The sequence below is a fragment of the Typopeltis vanoorti genome, chromosome 15, assembly GCF_054136105.1.
Source record: "Typopeltis vanoorti isolate ZY-2024b chromosome 15, IOZ_Tvanoo_1.0, whole genome shotgun sequence".
Taxonomy (NCBI): Eukaryota; Metazoa; Arthropoda; class Arachnida; order Uropygi; family Thelyphonidae; genus Typopeltis; species Typopeltis vanoorti.
The window spans coordinates 59,545,329-59,563,881 of NC_143563.1; the positions used below are offsets into that span (position 1 = coordinate 59,545,329).

At 36.2% G+C, this 18,553-nt stretch overlaps 1 protein-coding gene across 2 annotated transcripts in view; it reads left to right on the forward strand.

Annotated features, from left to right (window-relative positions):
- The window catches only part of NAT1 (N-acetyltransferase 1), a 297,904-nt gene that overhangs the window by 15,207 nt on the left and 264,144 nt on the right, over window positions 1-18,553 (forward strand). Inside the window, exon 2 of one of the 2 annotated variants that reach the window (XM_090404548.1) lies at window positions 15,272-15,374. The gene's annotated coding sequence lies outside the window, so the exon portion shown is untranslated. Of the gene's footprint in view, window positions 1-15,271; window positions 15,375-18,553 lie in introns of those variants that run through there. The other variant, XM_090404546.1, reaches the window with a different exon arrangement.

Consider the following 18,553-nt stretch of genomic DNA (forward strand, 5'->3'; position numbering starts at 1 on the left):
CTACTTGTATATAGAGATCACTGACATCACATCAATTGCTTTAATATCCGATAATGCAAAACACACCTCCTTTCAAGGCTTCTGCCTTGGTGTCCCCAATACTGGGCCTAGCTCCCGCTGACGAGACCTCAGTAAAGGTCGAAACCGGTATGGGAGTTGCCCTTGCCTTAATGCATAACATTACACATATCTGCAAGGAGATGTGCTTTGCATTTTGGGAGATACTGAGATAGGAGTGATGATATCTTTCTCCACCTTTGCCACGAGTTGCCATGGTGTTGCACTACCTTAGCTCAGTCCTGAAGATACTTTCAGGCGCAAACTTAGTTTGCTCTTTTGAGGTGTGTATATTGTTACTATACAGACTGGCTTTGACTTTTATTGAGGTCTCATCAGTGGGAGCCAGACCCAGGAAGATACCAAGGTTAATTAATGTGGAACTGATATGTTTCCCTGTACAAGTAATGGAAAGACGTATCACTTTATTATTAAAATATTCCGGATTAGAGATTGTTCTGGGAAGTTTTTTCACTTGTAGTTACAAGTAAATTATAATCAATAAAAGTTATATTCTTGTTTAATCCTTTATCCAAGTGAAAGCAAACAAAGTTTGTGTATGAAGTATCTCCTCAGTCCAGCCATATATGAGCCACTCAAGGAGTTGGTAGGTAAATCCCCCCCCATATCAAAACACATACAATACTTTGTAAACAGAATTAGAAACATCACACTAGAAAAAAGTAATTTATTAGTAAGTTTTGACGTCTCTTCCCTTTCACGAATGTCTCAATGATACAATACTTCTTTTACAGGACAAATTCCCGCCCAATATCACAGCACTCTTTGCCCATGTACTAAATTTTGGCTATTTTGTGTGGCAAAATACTCTTTACCTGCAAAAGTACTCTTTACTAGTTATCATGCATATCGAATTCGCATTAAGTGAGGTTTTCCTATATACATATAATATTGTAAATGTTAATTATTAATACTTTGTTTCCAATAATGAAAGTAATTCAATTCACATATGTTCTTTCTCTCTTATATTTCAATTCTCACATGGCTCATTAATGAGGTTCATATTTTTACAACTTTTAGTAATTCAAATATACCAGCCAAATATAGCAAGATTCAGAATAAATCCACTAAGTTTTAGAATTACTACGTATTCCTATATCGCTCTAAAGAAGGAGTGTACAAAGCTCAATTTGTTATACAGTAGTAAACATGGAATAATTATTCTGTCTTATAGTAAGCCCGTCAAGAATTGTGTAGCGCGATAAATAATAATTCAGTTATCTCCTTGAAGAATTCCTTTGAATAGTGTTCCATCGTAGTAACAAGTGAATATAGTTTGAAATGTGCTCACATTGAATCTGATGTGCAAGGATTAATCTCGGTAAGAACAGTCCTATTTTATTTTATTTCAGTGTGAAGGTTTAAGTGATAGTTTCGTCTCGAATATCTTAACATTTACTGTGGTGTTTTCACTGAATTTAGCCGAAGTAGAAGATGAAAATAATTCCCCTTGAAGCAATAACTGCCGTGATTAATAATGTTATAAGTGCTTGCTAAGTGTTAAATATAGAGTGTAACTGAGTGATGCCAGCAAATTTTATTTAACAAGAAATTCTGTAGTATTGATCAGCGTGAACAATCTTTGTGATTGAGAGAACTGTGAATTTTGTATCTGAAGATTTGAAGTCTAATTTAATATGAATGTTTTGACCTGAAGAACTAAGTTAATTGTATTGTCTTATTTTTGGAGTTTAATTTATGTATTTATCATACAACCTTGTATTAAATGTTTTGTTTTGTTGATTTCAATATTGTGAGCGCCTGATTCTCTTTCATTGCACCGTTCATAAGAAGCTCGAATCTTGCGGGAGCCCTAAGTGAAAAATATTAAATTCGGCCTGTATGAATAAGGAGACTGCTGAGTTAATTGAAGATTGATTCTACTATTTTACATAGTAATTGAAAAAATTAAAAATTATAAGCATAGACGGATGGAGCACGTTAAAAGAATGAAAACAGAAAGATTACCAAAACAAGCCTTAAAGTACAAGCCATTAGGAAAAAGAAAACCAGGACGTCCTCTTAAACGATTCAACGATGACTTCTAAGGCCGGAACAGGCCATACTAGGCCTAAATCCTTGATATGTATGATGATGATTTTACATATCATCATCATCATCAAATTTCTGTCATGTACCCTCAAGGGGTGTACAGGATATGACAGTACTACATGAAAAAAATTACATTATTACTAACTTCCTATCTACAATTTTCCTCCAAATCAGTCTGTTACTTGTCAAGACTCCAATATTATCAGATCTTATATTTCTATCGTCTAAGGCACTTTGTACCGTATCAATCCACCTATATATTGGTCTTCCTCTGGGTCGTTTTCCTGCCAACCTGGCAGAGAACACTTGTTTTGCTAATCTTTCCTCTCCCATTCTATTTAAGTGACCATACCACCTGAGATTAGCTCTGATAACGCATTCCTGGATGCTGACAATGTCAAGTTCTTTCCTAATATCCTCATTTTTAATATGATATTGCCATTGATGCCATCTGTTCACGCCTATAATCTTACTCAGGACTCTCATATCTGCGGTCTCTAGTCTTTGGTCAAGTGTTTTACTTCTGACCCAGCTTTCAGATCCATAAGTTAAAACTGGTTTGAACACTGTCTTGTATACAGCTAATTTAGTGTTCCGACTAATTTCTCTCTTATTCCATATGAATTTATTCAATTGACTTCCCACCATACCAGCTTTGCTGATTCTGTTGTCTATTTCTATATTTAATTTACCATCTTCAGTAAAAATCGTGCCTAAGTAACTGAAATGTTTTACTTGTTCCACAGGTTCTCCATTCACAACACAGTTGACATTTTCAATGATTCTGCCTATTTTCATTGTCTTTGTCTTTTTATTGCTGACCTTCATAGCATATCTATTACAACAGCTATTCAATTTAGTCAGAGAATCTTGCAGACTTGTAGCGGATTTATTTAGAAGTACAACATCATCCGCATAAAGCAAAGAGCTGACATTAACATCTCCAATTTTGATATCAGGTTTAATACCACTTTCCTTCATAATGTGATCTATATAGATAATGAATAACAGAGGGGATAATGTACATCCTTGTCTCACACCAGATTTAACATTAAACCATCTTCCTGTACTTCCTTCAATTCTAATTGCTGACTTACAACTCAAATAAAGACTAAGTATTGCTTGATATAATGCCCCATTGACACCATATAACTGCAGCGTATTGAATAGCTTCTCTCTTGGCACCTTGTCATATGCCTTTTCCAAATCGACAAAACTTAAATACAGATCTTTGTTATATTCTCATGCTTTTTCGACTATTTGTCGTAAAGTTAAGATCGGATCCTGACAGCCTCTATTTGGCCTGAATCCAGCTTGTTCTTCACCAAGCTTTTCTTCCATAATTCTTCTCAAGTATACTTGCATAGATCTTGCCAGGAACACTCAGTAGGGAAATACCTCTGTAATTCTCACATTCAGTTTTATTTCCCTTTTTATATATGGGTACTATGAGAGCTCTACTCCAATCATCGGGAATTCGTCCCTCAGTCCAGGCCTTCTGAACTATGCAATGCAGCCACTGTAAGACTCTCACACCACCATACTTCAGCATTTCTGGTCGAATATCATCTACTCCTGCTGCCTTTCCACATTTCAAGCCTTTGATGGCTTTTTCTACTTCAAGTATGGATATGTATTCCTGGCTGCATGCCTGGTCAGTGTTTTTTATCACTGTGCCGTCATCACTGCTTGTTTCATTTAGCAGTTTTCAAAGTAATTACTCCATACTTCAAGGATATCTTTTTCTACTGTTTTCATGTCACCTTTATCTCTAACTCCTTTTACAGCACTCTTTCCTCCATTCCTAAGCTTCTTCAACAACCTCCAGAATATTTTGCCACCTTCTTGATATTTATTTTCTATATTCTTGCCAAAGTCCTCCCATGACTTTTGTTTAGCTAGTTTTACACGCTGTTTAGCTTTCTTACATTTGTCTCTGTATTCTGTAAGAGTAAAAGCTGACTTATTTGCCAGGAACTTTTGATATGCTTTCTTCTTTTCCTTCACTGCCTCTTTAACTTCCTGTGTCCACCAGGGAGTTCTGATTTTTTTATCCTTGCACACAACCTCACCACATGCCTCTCTGGCAGAATCAATCAATGTTTTCTACAGAGTTTGCCACTGAATCTCCAAGGTTTGATTCCTGTTCTCAAACTCTTTCATTTTCTTTTCAATAATCTTTCTGGGTGCTTAAGGGTCAAAGCTGTATAACTGAGAGGAGACCTCCACATAGCCTTTAAAGGAATGCGGAGAACCGACCAGGGCTTCTGACCTAATGTCCAATCCTCACCTTCTCGTGGTGCACCCTGTTGGGTATCTACTTTGATACTGAACGAACGAGGATGGGCTGGCAATTTGGGATTTAGCCGACCAAATTGTATTTTTATTGGTTAAACCAAAATAAAAAATGATGATTTTACATAGACTAATCTAAATATAGGGTGGCACAGTATAAATATAAATTTCCTTACATTTTGATTAGTAATCAACCAGCAATTAATTGAATTTATTAAGAACAAAATTACAGCAAGAAGGACGTTCCAACAGTTCCATTAGTACAGTAATAATTTAATAGTAATGATTTAATATCTATTTCTGGAAATAGATGCAGCTAGTTAATTTGTAAATCTTTCAATCAATTTGTCCTTGGAAATTCTTTGTATGTGATGAGGATAACGGTTGTGAATGTTAAAGAAAGTAGGAAGAAGCAACATTTATGGGCAATTTTTCTAGTAGCCATTAGAGGAGGGATGATGAATAATGTTCATATATGAGAACTTTGTCAAGTCTGAACTTTTTGTATCTTTTACTGTGAATAGGAAATTGACAGCTATTTTCAAGACTTTTGTAAGAGAAAAGTAGTTTCGAAGATAAGGAACTGTCTCCTCTGAAGTGAGAAAAGAAACTGTTTCACTTAATGTTTATTAGAAGCACAGCTAACTTATAGAGAGAAACATTATCATCATCAAATTCTTGCCATGTACCCTCAAGGGGTGTACAGGATATGATAGTACTACATGAAAAAAAAAATTACATCATTATTAATTTCCTATCTACAATTTTCCTCCAAATCAGCCTGTTACTTGTCATCACTCCAACATTATCAGATCTTATATTTCTATCGTCTAAGGCACTTTGTACCGTATCAATCCACCTATATCTTGGTCTTCCTCTGGGTCGTTTTCCTGCCAACCTGGCAGTGAACACTTGTTTTGCTAATCTTTCCTTGCCCATTCTGTTTAAGTGACCATACCACCTGAGATTAGCTCTGCTAACGCATTCCTGGATGCTGACAATGCCAAGTTCTTTCCTAATATCCTCGTTTTTTAATATAATACTGCCATTGATGCCATCTGTTCACGCCTATAATCTTTCTCAGGACTCTCATATCTGTGGTCTCTAGTCTTTGGTCAAGTGTTTTACTTCTGACCCAGCTCTCGGATCCATAAGTTAAAACTGGTTTGAACACTGTCTTGTAATTTAATTTAATTACAAGACAGTGTGTAATTAAATTAAATTACATTACTAAATTAGCTGTGTATTTAACACTAAATACACAGCTAATTTAGTGTTCCGACTAATTTCTCTCTTATTCCATATGAATTTATTCAATTGGCTTCCCACCATACCAGCTTTGCTGATTCTGTTGTCTATTTCTATATTTAATTTACCATCTTCACTAAAAATCGTGCCTAAATAGCTGAAATGTTTTACTTGTTCCATGGGTTCTCCATTCACAACACAGTTGACATTTTCATTGTCTTTGTCTTTTTATTGCTGACCTTCATACCATATCTATTACAACAGCTGTTCTATTTAGTCAGAGAATCTTGCAAACTTGTAGCGGATTTATTTAGAAGTATAACATCATCTGCACAAAGCAAAGAGCTGACATTAACATCTCCAATTTTGATATCATGTTTAATATCACTTTCCTTCATAATGTGATCCATATAGATAATGAATAACAGGGGTGATAATGTACTTCCTTCAATTCTAACTGCTGACTTACAACTCAAATAAAGACTAAGTATTGCTTGATATAATGCCCCATTGACACCATATAACTGCAGCGTATTGAATAGCTTTTCTCTTGGCACCTTGTCATATGCCTTTTCCAGATCGACAAAACTTAAATACAGATCTTTGTTATATTCCCATGCTTTCCCGACTATTTGTCGTAAAGTGAAGATCTGATCCTGACAGCCTCTATTTGGCCTGAATCCAGCTTGTTCTTCACCAAACTTTTCTTCCACAATTCTTCTCAACCGTTTCTCAAGTATACTTGCATAGATCTTGCCAGGAACACTCAGTAGGGAAATACCTCTGTAATTCTCACATTCAGTTTTAATTCCCTTTTTATATATGGGTACTATGAGAGCTCTACTCCAATCATGGGGAATTCATCCCTCTGTCCAGGCTTTCTGAACTATGCAGTGCAGCCACTGTAAGACTCTTATACCACCATACTTCAGCATTTCTGGCCGAATATCATCTACTCCTGCTGCCTTTCCACATTTCAACCCTTTGATGGCTTTTTCTACTTCAAGTATGGATATGTCTTCCTGACTGCATGCCTGGTCAATGTCTTCCTGACTGCATGCCTGGTCAATGTCTTTTACCACTGTGCTGACATCACTGCTTGTTTCATTTAGCAGTTTTTCAAAGTAATTACTCCATACTTCAAGGATATCTTTTTCTCCCGTTTTCATGTCACCTTTATCATCTCTAATTCCTTTTATAGCACTCTTTCCTCCATTCTTAAGCTTCTTCAACAACCTCCAGAATATTTTGCCACCTTCTTGATATTTATTTTCTATATTCTTGCCAAAGTCCTCCCATGACTTTTGTTTAGCTAGTTTTACACAGTGTTTAGCATTCTTGCATTTGTCTCTATATTCTCTAAGAGCACAAGCTGACTTATTTGACAGGAACTTTTGGTATGCTTTCTTCTTTTCCTCCACTGCCTCTTTAACTTCCTGTGTCCACCAGGGAGTTCTGATTTTTTTTATCCTTACAGACCACTTCACCACATGCCTCTCTGGCTGAATCAATCAATGTTTTCTTCAGAGTTTGTCACTGAATATCCAAGGTTTTATTCCTGTTCTCAAACTCTTTCATTTTTTCTTGAATAATCTTTGTGTATTTTAGTCTACAGTTCACATCTGAGAGCTGCTCAACATTTATTCGCTTTAAAACTTTCTTACACGTTATTCTTTTCAATATGAAATTCAATTTTATCCTGCTCAAGACTAAATAGTGATCACTTCCAATTTCAAATCCTCTGTACACTCTGGTGTCCTGCACCAGGGAGAAAACATCACTATCAACAATAACATGGTCAATAGGACTTTTCTTATTCCTTGCCTCTTCTCTCCATGTGAATTTGTGCACATTTTTATGTTGGAACATGGTGTTAGTCCTGAGCAGAAATCCAACAGATATTTGCCATTATTATTAGCTTTGCACTTTTCTCCAAATTTTCCCAAAATATTTTTGTATGTCTGACAATCATTTCCTACTCTGCTATTTAGATCCCTAACAAGGACCAACTTTTTGAGTTGTGTCAGTTGCTTTTTCTAAAGCCTCAAAAAATTCCTCCACTTCTACCTTAGTAGAACCTTCTGTGGGACCATAGGCACAAATAAGTCTCATTGTCCAGTTCCCCATTCTCATATTTGCCCACATTACTCTACTTGAGACTGACTGCCATTCAAGAAGATTAGCCTCGTATTTTGTGTTGAATACTATGGCTATTCCTTCTTTTCCTTGATTGTCATTGCCTGAATATAACATTTTGTATTTATTGCTCAGAAAGATCTCACCAGTTTTGGTCTTTTTTGTTTCAGTAACCCCTATTATGTCGACCTGGTACTTATCTAATTCCTCAGCTAGCTCCATTTCTTTGCCATTCAGGCTTCTTACGTTGATAGTACCGATCTTCAACTCTGGTGATGTTGAGTTGGGGTTTATTTTCAGATTTGTTTCAGTAGCTGACTTTTCGCTGTTCGCCCTGGTTCCCTGGCGAAAACAACGGGGGCCTTGTTTAACCGGGCGACGCCCCAGCCGGCATGAAATTTTATCATGTTGTACCATCATTCTATATTTTGATTTAACCAATAAGAATACAATTTGGTCGGCTAAATCCCAAATTGCCAGCCCATCCTCGTTTATTCAGTATCAAAGTAGATACCCAACAGGGTGCACCACGAGAAGGTGAGGATTGGACATTAGGTCAGAAGCCCTGGTCGGTTCTCCACATTCCTTTAAAGGCTATGTGGAGGTCTCCTCTCAGTTATACAGGTAACTTATAGAGTGAAACAGATATTCTTTTTTAGCTGGCATGTTATATGGGTCCCTAGATTTCATTTATCTTCATCATGATGATGCTAATTTTGGAGATAGACTATATTGGTCTGTTCCGGTCTCATCATCCATCTAATATCCTTTGAGGTCTACTTGGTCTTCTCTTTCCAGTTGGATTATGTTTCATTAAATGTTCAGGATATTGGGCGTTGGCCATTCGATTTACATGTTCTATCTAATTTTGTTTATAAATATTTAGTTATATAACTAACAACTTTAATTTGAAAAATAAGAACTGTACACTGCAATTTATATCAGCCCATGTAAATAGTGAAGGCAATGAGAGCAGACAGACAGACTAGCCAAAGAAGCAAGATTATTACCTCAAAAATTACACCCACTATCACTAACTGATGCTAACTCTGTCGCAAAAATAAGATTGGTAAAACGAACTATCAAGAAAGAATAAAATCACGAAAATCAACGAAAATAGAGAAATAACCACAATCATCGCCAGAATAAGAACGGAACATTTTAAAGGCATGAAAATTCATCCAGACGGTACTAGAAACTATGAAATATGCAAGAACTGTCCAGAAGTCAAACTAACACTTGTCCATATCTATTCTTGTCCAGCAATTGGCGCTGCTCTACAGAAAATTGACAATAACCGTATAGAAAAGCTCTACTCCATCAAAGTTCAACAGATTGCCAAAGCAGTTCTACAGGCCCATGGTCATCTTTTTTTGCCCACTAGAGGGCCAGACGGATGGTTGTGTTTTCAGAGAGTTCCCGAAAGCTAAGTACAATTTTGAGTAAAAATTAGAATATAGGTTAAAATCATAACGTAATATTGCCTAATTTTGGTAGCTTGTTGTGTCTGTGGGATTTTGGTGTGAATTACGTTATTTAATTTAGTATATAACGTTACGTTTCTTACATTTGAATATGGCGCCAATGCTATGTAAGATAATGGCGTCCAAAAATACGACGCCATTGTTCAAAAACTATAATGTGAGAGAGTTTGTCCAATGTGATGTGTGTAGGATGTATGCATTCCCAAATGAGGCTGGAATTTGGATTGAAAGTGATAGTGGTGGGAGAATGTGCAAAAAGTGTAAGCTAAGTGAGGAGTTGAAGTATGTGTCAGGTAGTGAGATAGTTATGGTTGAAGAAAGCCAGAATTGCCAGAATGTGAGTGAAAATAGTGGCTTGATAGAGAATTGCGATGTACAAGATGGCAATGAGAGCGGTGATCTAAGAAAGAGTGAAAGCAACCATACTGAGAGAGACAATGGTTTAAATGATAAAAATAATGAGGAATTATTTGTAGGAAGTGAGATCGCTAGGTTGTGTGCAGTGATACAAAATGTGCAGCGGCAATAAGAGCACCTGCAAAACTCTTTCCAGAGTGATTCGGCTAACATAAAAAAACAGTGCAAGAATGAGAGTTTCTGAAATGAAGGAAAGAGTGTTGTATGGTGACTCGTTATTAAGAGGGGTGATAGATGGCAGTGTAACTAAATCGTATTTACCGGGTGCGAAATTTAAGGATGTAAGTGAGAGTATTAGAGTGCAAAAACAGAGGGTGAAGAATTAATAATTGTGGCGGGTACGAATGAATTGAAAGGTGATAAATTTTTTATGAGAGAGGACTTGAAAGTATTGTTAAAGGTAGCGAAAGAAAAGAGTGACAGAGTTAGAATGGTTAGTCTGTTCCTGCGGTATGACAGACAGGAGTTTAGGAGGAGGGCCATAATCGCAAATGACATTATGCGTAGGTTATGCAGACGGTGTGGAATTCGTGGACGTGTGGAATGAGTTTGAAGGGTGAAAGGACTTATACAAGATGGATGGCCTGCATTTGAATGGACTTGGTGTGCGGAGACTGGAAAGAGTGTTGCTGAATGAAGTGAAAATGGATGTGCAAAATCAGGGAAACTAGAACTACCAAGGAGGGGGGGGGGAATGGATTTGCAGACATCAGTGAGACAGATGAGTGTAAGAATGTATATATTGTACCCGAGCCAGCACTAAGGACAAAAAATGGGAATGGGTCATTTAGAATAACGCATCAATATAGGGATGCGACTAAGGGATCACTGCATTTCATGTAAACTAATGCCAGGAGTATTAGGAACAAGAAGGAAGAAATTTTGGCCTTGATTGGCTCTTCCTGGCCACAGGTTATTGGCATTAGTGAAACATGGCTGACGGAAGAAGATATAGTTAGTGGGATAGAATGTGTAGGTTATAGTGTGTTTAGGAGGGACAGAGAGAATAAAATTGGGGGAGGGGTATTATTGACTATAGCTGATGAACTGCAGCCAAGGAGAATTGAAGTTGTATCGCAGGATAGTGAAAGGAGCTCATTTGAGGCTATTTGGTGTGAGATTGAGACTGGCAGAATAAAATATACAGTTGGATGCTGCTATAGACCAGGTAATGGAATAGATGGTGGAGATAGTATGCATAGGGAAATTGATGAAATGAGTGGAAGGAGGGTAATTATTATGGGGGATTTCAACTATGGTAACATTGATTGGAAGGAGGAGGAGAGGACACATGTCAGGAAGGAAAAGGATTTTATTCAATTATTAAGGGATAACTATCTGAGACGGCATGTAATTGAAAATATTAGGGTGTGAGAGTGCTTGACCTGGTAATAGCATCTGAGAATTTGACTGTAATGAATATAACCATGTTGCCACCTATTGGTGAGAGTGATCATAAGGTCTTGACCTGGGAAGTGGCTAAAGGTGTAGAATTTTCGATTAAGACAGGGTATTTGTGGAATTATCTTGCTGGCAAGTATGACAAACTTAGGAGATTGCTTGGATCAGTGCCATGGCATGTACATCTGCAAGGGCTGGACGTCGATAGAGCATGCGAAGTGGTCAAGGAGCATTTACAGGAGGTTATGACTGATTGTATACCTAGGGTCTGAATAGTAAAACAAGTAGGGGTTAAATGGATGAATAACACCATTAAGCTTGAGCTGCAAAAAAAGAAACAACTGTGGAGGGAATTTAAAGAAAGGGGTGACCTGCAGGCACACGAACGTTATAAAGTGCAGGCCAGAAAGGTAACGAGTGTGGTAAAAAAAGCAAAAGCGGATTATGAAACGAAACTAGCTTTGCAAGCAAAAGAGAATCCCAAACAGTTCTTTCAATATGCTGCAAGCAAGCAAAAAACTGTACACAGCAAAATGATTTTAAGGAATGACGATGGTAAGGAGGTCACTGAATCAGTTGATATAGTGGAGTTACTGAGTGTGCACTTTGCAAAAGCATATCATCCAGGTGGTGACATTGAAAAAATGAAGGAACCATTAGTTTATATGGGAATAGTGATGAATGAATGAAGTGGAGGTGACTAGTCTGTTACAGAACCTTAATGTGAACACATCTGTGGGATTGGATAGTATACCGGCACGGGTCTTGCGTGAAGCAGCTAAAGAATTATCAGTGCCCTTGACCATGTTGTTTAATCTGAGTCTCAGATCTGGTTTAGTCCCGAAGGTGTGGAAAGAGGGGAAAATAGTTTCACTGCATAAAGGAGGATCCAAGACTACGGTTGCAAATTACCGACCGATCAGCATATCAGGAGTCGTTGTCAAGGTCTTAGAGAAAGTAGTCAAGGGGAAAAATACAGGAATGGATTGATGAAAACGAGATACTGTACAGGGGACAGCATGGCTTTGTGAAGGGTAGATCATGCCTCAGTAACTTGCTCAAGTTTTATAACAAGGTGACGGCTGAACTGGATAAGGGAAATGGGTTTACAGTGATACTGCTGGACCTGGCAAAGGCATTTGACAGGATACCACATGGATTACTAATCCGTAAACTACAACATATGGGAATGGATATAGGATTGGTGAGATGGATAGGTGGTTGGTTGATGGAGAGATATCAAAGAGTAGTTTATTCAGGAGTAGAGTCCAAAACACGGCCTGTGACTAGTGGTGTGCCGCAGGGTTCTGTTCTTGGACCACTGCTGTTTAATCTGTTCATTAACGATATAGGGAAGGATCTAAGTGGAACAATTCATTTGTGCGCTGATGATGCAAAGTTGGGTAGGGCAATAGTAAATGCAGAAGATGTCAAAGTCTTGCAAGATGACTTAGATAGATTGGAGTTCTGGGCTAAGGAGAATGGATGTCAATTTAATGTGACAAAATGTAAGGTTATGCATTTTGGGGTGAAAAGATTAGCAGCAGTATACCACATTGGTGGAACTGTACTCCAAGAGATTGATGAGGCCAGGGACTTGGGAGTGTTGGTGGATAGGGAGATGAAGTTTAGGGGGCACATTGCAAAAGTGGCTAAATCAGCTTATCAACTCACTTGGTTGTTGAAAAATACCTTAATGAGCAGAGACAAGCAAGTTATTGTACCTCTGTACCGAGCCTTGATATGACCTCATCTCGACTACTGTGCCCAGATTTGGTCACCTTGGTTCCTTCTTGATGGGGAGGAGGTGGAGAGGATCCAGAGGCGAGTGACTAAGATGATAACAGGTCTATGGAATGAACCATATGAGAACAGGTTAAAGATTTGTGGGTTGCAGAAACTAGTTGATAGGCGGAGGAGGGGAAATATGATTGAGACATTGAAATTGCTAAAGGGATTCTATAGGATTAATTCAGAGGATATTTTTGAGATCAGGACTGGTGGTGGGAGAACTAGGGGACACCTATGGAAGCTGGGCAAGAGTGTGGTTAGCAGGGGTGTTAGAGCTGGGTTCTTTACTTTTAGAGTGGTAAATGAGTGGAATAAGCTGCCAGAGTCTGTTGTGGGTGCTATGACGGTGAACGAGTTCAAGACAAGGTATGATAGATACTGTGAGAATGTAATCGCATAGTTGTGTGGACATGATGTTTAGGGCCTCCCTCGATGAGTCTAAGGACTCCTGGAGTCGCCCGAAATAATAATAATAATACCTGGAAGCTCTTCAACGGACTCCACAACAACAATTGTTTAGTTTTCTTCTATCGATTTTATTTTTATTTCATTTAAAATATGTTTATTCTTGTTTTGCCTAATATTGTGTATTTTGCAGTTCTTCTCATGAATCTAATTTAATTTCTTTTTATTCTTTATCTTGTTCGTTTATTGTCCAAATTTTGCTGCCATATAATAATGTAGGCACTGCTAAAGTATTGTATATTTTCAAGTGTTTCTTCTTGTACAGTATTTGGATTGAGTGTTCTCTTTATCAGGCATATAATCTATAAAAATTTTGATGTTTTTAATTTTGTCTTTTTCTCCTTCATATGATATTTTGCATCCAAGATAAATGAAAGTATTTATCTATTCTATTATTTTTTTATTATTAATAACTTTTACTTCTAACTGGAGTTTGTCCATAAAATGCCATTGTTTTTATTTATGGATATTTTCATTCCCAATTGTTCTCCTATAATGTTTAAATTATATATTGCTGTTTGTAAAATGTCTTCTTTATCTGATATTATCTTGATCATCTGCAATCATTCATTTATCATTAAAAAATCATTTATCTGGATTCAGAGTTATATATTTCTTTTAATGTATTTAAATGTAATTAAACTGTTTTTGTAAATTTGAAGTGTTAAGACTCAGTTTACTGAATTATTGTTGAGGTTAAGATTGATTTTTGAGAATAATGGAGAATTATCATAGCAAAATAAATATATCTATGATCTTGGCTTGTGTGCATAGATTTTAGTATAGAAATCTGGTACCACTGGCAGCCTATTTTTACAGTTGGCTTATTAAATAATAATTGATAAACTTTTTATAAATAATAAAAGTTAATACTTCTACAGTACACATCTGGACTATTTACGTTATCTAAAAATTTCCTCTCAAAATGTGGAGTTTCTCTTCTTTCTTTTATACTTGGTTTTAATCCTTTTCCCAAGGAAGCAAAACAATGTTTTGCTAATTGTTTCTTTCATAGTGTTCAAGATACTGTCCACATGATATTTTGTTTGGCTAAGTATCAGGTATTACGTTTGAAAAATAAACTGACAGTTGTTTGAATAAAGTTTAAAAAAAACTAAACAAAAATGGAATCTTATTTAAAAAAAAAAAATATATATATATATATATATATATACTCAAATGCAATCACGTATTCCATCAAGTAATTAATTTACTTGTTTTTAACACCTACTGGTCCATTATGCTTTACTTCCACCTTCAATACTGCACCTTTAGCAAAACTAAAGTAGTTTGTGTTTTCTTTCATTGATTTTTCATAATGACGAGTGAATTATATAAATCATCTATAAAAATCTCATTTAAGAGGAAAAATCAATAAAATTTATGAAAATAACTCATTAGTTAACACTTGCTATGAAGCTAGACTCTTTGCAACATAATTGCATTTTCTAAACAACTGTATTAAAAATTATTTTCGTTATATAAAATGTTCAAGCATATAATTTCTGTAAGCCAATTCATGTTGTGAATTGCAAAAACCAAACTTATGCCAGCGCTATATTGTTTCTTTTCACTGTCCACTGCAATTCATCACAGAAATGTCACATTTTACTCATATGGGGGCTTATTATTGTGTGTGTGTGTTTACTAACACACACACACACACACACACACACACACACAAACAAACAACGTTTTCCTTATCCAAGTATGTTAACAAAGAGTAATTCTGCAGTATTCTCCTTTATTCAAGTTTTAGACAATTCTGTCTCAGTGATTTCATTATAATTATATCTGATTAGATAATTTGTCATAGAATGAATCAAATTATAATTTATGGAGTAGGAAGACTTCTATGCTAATTTAAAGAAAAGTGTTACTAAATGATTTCATTATTTGTTTAGCATCCTCAATAAACTTACACCTGAAAAGTTCCACAAGCTGAGGGAGGAGTTACTCAGCGTTGGGCTAGATTCTACTGATATATTGAAAGGCATTATACTTCTGGTAAGATTTTTTTTCTTAAACTCTGTTATTTTTAAAATTATTGATGTGTTTTATGTGTTATACATTGTTAACTTTCTTGTTTGCAATCATTGAGAATCTCAGTGGGAATAATATGTAATTTTTGTTTTTTTATATATAACATCAGCTTTTCACAAGAGGTTATTAAAAAAAAACCCTTCTGTAACACTATCTATGTAGCTGGTAATTTTATTACCATCTCATCCACATTATTCTGTGGTGTGGCATTAAAATAAAGCAGCAGCTTTCACTGATTTCAGTGACCTATGCTTTGCCACAGATAGGATATGTAGTATGAACTTTTGAAAACTCTTCCTGCTCTCCAGCCTTCACCATATTTAGGTGGTAAATGAGATTTCATTCTGTGTTAGACTTCTATTTTGTTGGAGACCTGAATCAGGCCTTGAAGTTTCTTGTTTTGTCCTCTGGAGTAGATAATATGGAAACCTGTGGAGGTTTCCATATTATCTACTCTCCTTAGCCCACCCACATTTTCTAACACTAATTGTAACCTGTCGACAACATTTTCAGTGGAATTCACATAAGATAATTCAGGCATCGAGATGATCAATTTATGATCTTTGATTACTCTTATTCTGTACTCTTTTCTCCGTATTTAAGTTTTTTAGTAACCTTTAAAATATTTTCTAGTCATCTTTGTTTTTTTTATATTCTGTATGTGAAATATTTTATTATAATTTTTTTATACTTTATCTGAAACTAATCCAATCCTATCGGATCTTATACTTGTCAAATGCACAATTTATGTATAATTATTATTATATTTATTATTATTCTTTTTTTTTTTCCATGCCGGCTGGGGAGTCGCCCAGTTAAACAAGGCCCCTGTTATTTTCACCAGGGAACCAGGGCGAACAGCAAAAAGGCAGCTATTGGAACAAATCTGAAAACAAACCCCAAATCAACATCACCAGAGTTAAAGATCGGTACTATCAACATAAGAAGCTTGAATGGCAAAGAAATGGAGCCAGCTGAGGAATTAGATAAGTACCAGATCAACATAATTGGGGGTGACTGAAACAAAAAAGACAAAAACTATTGAGATCTTTCTGAGCCATAAATACAAAATGTTATATTCAGGCAATGACAATCAAGGAAAAGAAGGAGTAGCCATAGTATTCAACACAAAATACGAGGCTAATCTTCTTGAATGCCAGTCAGTCTCAAGTAGAGTAATGTGGGCAAATATGAGAATGGGGAACTGGGCAATGAGACTTATTTGTGCCTATGGTCCTACAGAAGGGTCTACTAAGATAGAAGTGGGGGAATTTTTTGAGGCTTTAGAAAAAGCCACTGACACAATATGAAAAATTGGTCCTTGTTGGGATCTAAATAGCAGAGTAAGAAATGATTGTGAGACATACAAAAATATTTTGGGAAAATTTGGAGAAAAGAGCAAAGCTAATAATAATGGCAAATATCTGTTGGATTTCTGCTCAGGACATGGACTGGTTATTACTAACACCATGTTGCAACATAAAATTGTGCACAAATTCACATGGAGAGAAGAGGCAAGGAATAAGAAAAGTCTTATTGACTATGTTATTGTTGATAGTGATGTTTTCTCCCTGGTGCAGGACACCAGAGTGTACAGAAGATTTGAAATTGGAAGTGATCACTATTTAGTCTTGAGCAAGATAAAATTGAATTTCATATCGAAAAGAAAAACATGTAAGAAAGTTTTAAAGCGAATAAAAGTTAAGCAGCTCTCAGATGTGAACTGTAGACTAAAATACACAAAGATTATTAAAGAAAAAATGAAAGTGTTTGAGAACAGGAATCAAACTTTGGAGATTCATTGGCAAATTCTGAAGAAAACATTGATTGATTCTATCACAAAGGCATGTGGTGAGGTTGTCTGCAAGGATAGAAAAATTAGAACTCCCTGGTGGACACAGGAAGTTAAAGAGGCAGTGAAGGAAAAGAAGAAATCATATCAAAAGTTCCTGTCAAATAAGTTAGCTTGTGCTCTTAGAGAATATAGAGACAAATGCAGGAATGCTAAACACTGTAGAACTAGCTAAACAAAAGTCATGGGAGGACTTTGGCAAGAATATAGAAAATAAATATCAAGAAGGTGGCAAAATATTCTGGAGGTTGTTGAAGAAGCTTTGGAATGGAAGCAAGAATGCTGTAAAAGGAGTTAGAAATGATAAAGGTGACATGAAAACGGGAGAAAAAATATCCTTGAAGTATGGAGTAATTACTTTGAAAAACTGCTAAATGAAACAAGCAGTGATGACAGCACAGTGGTAAAAAAAAAAACTGACCAGGCATGCAGTCAGGAATACATATCCATACTTGAAGTAGAAAAAGCCATCGAAGGCTTGAAATGTGGAAAGGCTGCAGGAGTAGATGATATTCGACCAGAAATGCTGCGGTATGGTGGTATAAGAGTCTTACAGTGGCTGCACTGCATGTTTCAGAAAGTCTTTACAGAGGGACGAATTCCCGATGATTGGAGTAGAGCTCTCATAGTACCCATATATAAAAAAGGGAAATAAAAACTGCATGTGAGAACTGCAGAGGTATTTCCCTACTGAGTGTTCCTGGCAAGATCTATGCAAGTATACTTGAGAAACGGTTGAGAAAAATTGTGGAAGAAAAGCTTGGTTAAGAACAAGCTGGATTCAGACCAAATAGAGGCTGTCAGGATCAGATCATCACTTTACGACAAATAGTGGAGAAGTCATGGGAATATAACAAAGATCTGTATTTAAGTTTTGCCAATTTGGAAAAGGCATATGACAAGGTGCCAAGAGAGAGAGAGAGAGAGAGAGAGAGAAGCTATTCACTACACTGCAGTTATATAATGTCAATGGGGCATTATATCAAGCAATATTTAGTCTTTATTTGAGTTGTAAGTTAGCAGTTAGAATTGAAGGAAGTACAGGAAGATGGTTTAATGTTAAATCTGGTGTGAGACAAGGATGTACATTATCCCCTCTGTTATTCATTATCTATATGAATCACATTATGAAGGAAAGTGGTATTAAACATGATATCAAATTGGAGATGTTAATGTCAGCTCTGCTTCATGTGGATGATGTTATACTTCTAAATAAATCCGCTACAAGTCTGCAAGATTCTCTGACTAAATTGAATAGCTGTTGTAATAGATATGGTATGAAGGTCAGCAA